General features: G+C 38.1%; 1 protein-coding gene across 1 annotated transcript in view; it reads right to left on the reverse strand.

Annotated features, from left to right (window-relative positions):
• Positions 1-3,367, reverse strand: part of LOC103586804 (attractin-like protein 1) — a 461,271-nt gene that overhangs the window by 61,735 nt on the left and 396,169 nt on the right. The gene's annotated exons all lie outside the window — the stretch shown is intronic.

The following is a 3,367-nucleotide window of genomic DNA, read 5'->3' on the forward strand; positions in this document are numbered from 1 at the left end:
AAAAAAAAAAAGAAGATATTTCACTCTGGATTTCTCAGATGGAAGAATCATATGCAAGAGGAAATAGGAAGTGATTATAGACTCTTGCTGGAGCTTTCACAGAGCTGGAAATAATGCATTCACATTAGAACAGCGGGATGAGCACAGTCCAGGGGCAACGTGCTGCTGGATGACTAAGCTTTTGGCAGCTGGGAACATATTACACTAGAGAATACTGAATTACAACAAATACCTCCAGGTTATTCAGCTGTATCCCCAGTGGAGCAGGGTAGAGTTGTTCCTTCCATACACACAGCTACCTTGGATGTATACCTCTTGCTCAATTTCAGATCATGCAGATCTCTGCTCATCTGTGCTAAAGTTATGAAGGTAAAGATACTCTTTTTATTTTATTTTTAGAAATGGTCTTTGGAGGAACTAAGAGAACATTAACAATATACCAGCAATTTAAAATAAGAAGCTTTGATGTAATTGTTTTAATTACATAGCCCACTTTGGCATACTTCAGTTTTGATCATTATTCTGGATCTCATGCACACGGCAATTTGAGTTTTACTTAAGAAAACAAGTAAACTAGAATTACCACACACAGCTTGTGAGTGAAACCACAGTTACAACTGAGCCATTAGGAGCCATCTAATTGACCTAGAGGTATAGTAATTAACTACCAGGGGATAAACTAAAAGCTCATTTTGTAGACTCCAAGTGTTTCTACACAGACCCCACATGTTATTTCAGTCTGCCATAAGCAAAAGCCATTATGGTTGCCTTTGAATAAACAGAAGGAGGTAGATATCTGTGGTGGATTTAAAAAGAACTAATATTGCCAATCTCACTGTCCAGGATTGTTATGGTGGTAGCATCACAGATACCACATGATTTAGCTGCTAACTTAAATGCATAGGATAAAGATTTCTTTTATAAGAACATATTCTTGACCATTATAACAATGCAACAAACTTCAAAAATGCATTTTCCTTGGGGACTTTTGGAGATTACCAGCACATTTATCTCACAACTCCAGCATTTTTCAGAGGTCTGTTAAATGTCTTTGGAATTTTAGAGAAGGAATAAAAATTCTCTTGGCTGTTTCCCACCTTAACATACATTGCACCTGGCTGTGGCCAATTTCAAAGCTCCTAGATTTTTGTAGAGGTGAGACTAAAGCATTGCTTACTGGAGAAATCATGTCAAGGCCAGCAAGTTCCTCAACAAAGCTCAATGTGACTTCCCCAAGAACAGCAGAATTAGGGGAAAAAAAACCCAGTGCCAAGCTTATGCTCCAGTCATAAGTGCATGGCCTATAAATCAAAGAAATGTAACCATCATCTCAGTCCCATTCCTCCAACTCCTTTGTGGACAGTGGACCATCAACAATCCCCTCTGGTGCATCAAAATTTATGGTAATTAGCATCACTGATTCTAAGTCAATCATGTTCAAGGCACTAGGGCTTATATGTAGCCCAGGAGTCAGCTTTTTTATGCCCTGAGGTCTTATTAAAATTCCCCTAAATTCTCCTTTCCTCCTTCTTCACCCTGTACAAGTACAAAATCCTTCCAAAGATTTTTGTCCCTTCCTGAAGATCAAGTAAATAACGGTCTTTTGAACTGTCTTGAATTCTGGATTCCTTGAGAAACCTTCCTTTGCCTATTGACCCTGGAATGAAGCAAAGGTCCTTTTTTGGTTCACGCTATATACACACCAATCATTTGTGAGTTCAACAGACAATACTCAAATTATTTTTGGAGGGTTGTCCTATGGAAGGAGCACCCATTTCATCCTGTGCCGGCCATCTGTCTCATTTCCTGGCCCTCCACTCCCTATTGCCATCTCTGCTGCCCAGCCCCTGCCTCTTGAATTGCTGCTGGGAGTGGCTGGATCTCTGTGCTCTAAATGCAGGGTTACTCAGCTTTCCCCAGGCCTGCTCCCAAAGTGCTGATGTTAATCTATCAATGTACTCGGCAGAACACAAAATCTCCCTATTAAACAGGACTCATCCTCCTGGGAAGTAACGTAAGATATAAAAAAGAAAATACAATTCTGCTCTATAATCTACATTTAATTTTATCCTCCCCAAAATATTTTGAGTTATGTATCATTATTTCAGCTTTATAGAAGAAGGAACAGACAGATGCTCAAGGGGTTAAGTATATTGCTATAAGGCACACAGTTTGCAAATCCAAAGCCTTGCTCTTTCCTCTGAACCATACTCTTTATATGTCCTTTCCACTACAGACTATCAATTCTCTGTAAATTCTTCCTCCCCATTTCACCCGGCTGCTGAATGAGCCACACAATCATGCTCTCCATGTCCTACACCCACCTCCCTCCGTCTCATGCTTAATATCTTGAAATCTAGCTTTTGCTCTAATGCCTGTAATGAAATGCTAACCTGCACTGTCAGCAGTGGCCCATGAGTTGCCAGGTCTGTGGTCTTTTCATATTCTTTATCATCCTCCTGTTCTTGAAGCACTGACCCACAATTTGGGCATGCTCTCCTTGAAACCCTGTCTTCCCCTGGTTTCCATAACATGCCTGTCCATACAGAATTCGACAGCAATTTTTAAAAGCAACTTGTCTGAATTAGGTGTTTCTAAAATATTAACATAGTTTTAATAGAAACAATTTTTGAACCAATGTTTTATTAGTTTATGGAATATTTAATTAGATCATGTCATTATAATACAGTACAAATATAATTAGAGTTACAATTACAAACACAGGGGCATAAACAGACCTGTGCAACAACTCATTCCCTCTTCTTTCCCCAGTTGTCTGAATTTTCTCTATCTAGAGTAAATATTCTTTGATCATGAATGATTTCAATCAGAATTCAGATCCATTGCATAGTTTGCAGGTATGACTTACTAATGTGTGTGGCTCGAGGGGGCTTAGGGTCTCTGTAATCTCCTCCCCAAATATACAAACAGTATAGTTTAAATGATGTGCTTGCTATGCCTGCTTTCAAAGCGTTCATAGTCTGACAAGATATGTATTATTGGCATGAAACTTTGCTAGCCTAGAGTCCACTATTCTTATCATAAGTCAACAAAAATTTTTATTATATAAAAGTTTTTAAGAGTTACTATATATGCTGAAATTACTGGTAGCTAAAAAAGACAGAAAGTGTATTAACAGATGCATAAATTACAAAAAGAAATTAAAGTATTTTTTTTACATTATACTTTTTGGAAACTGTAAATCCCCCTTTATTGGGTAAAGAATCTCTTACACAAAAATGTGCCACTCCAATAGGAAATGGTAATTTGCAGGGTTTGCACTGTAAAGCAGGTCTCTTAAACAAAAGCCATCAAATTTTGCTTTAATAAAAACCGCCTTTGCAATGTCTTGAAATTTCAGAAATAC

Source organism: Galeopterus variegatus, unplaced genomic scaffold (genome assembly GCF_000696425.1).
Source record: "Galeopterus variegatus unplaced genomic scaffold, G_variegatus-3.0.2 Scaffold379, whole genome shotgun sequence".
NCBI lineage: Eukaryota > Metazoa > Chordata > Mammalia > Dermoptera > Cynocephalidae > Galeopterus > Galeopterus variegatus.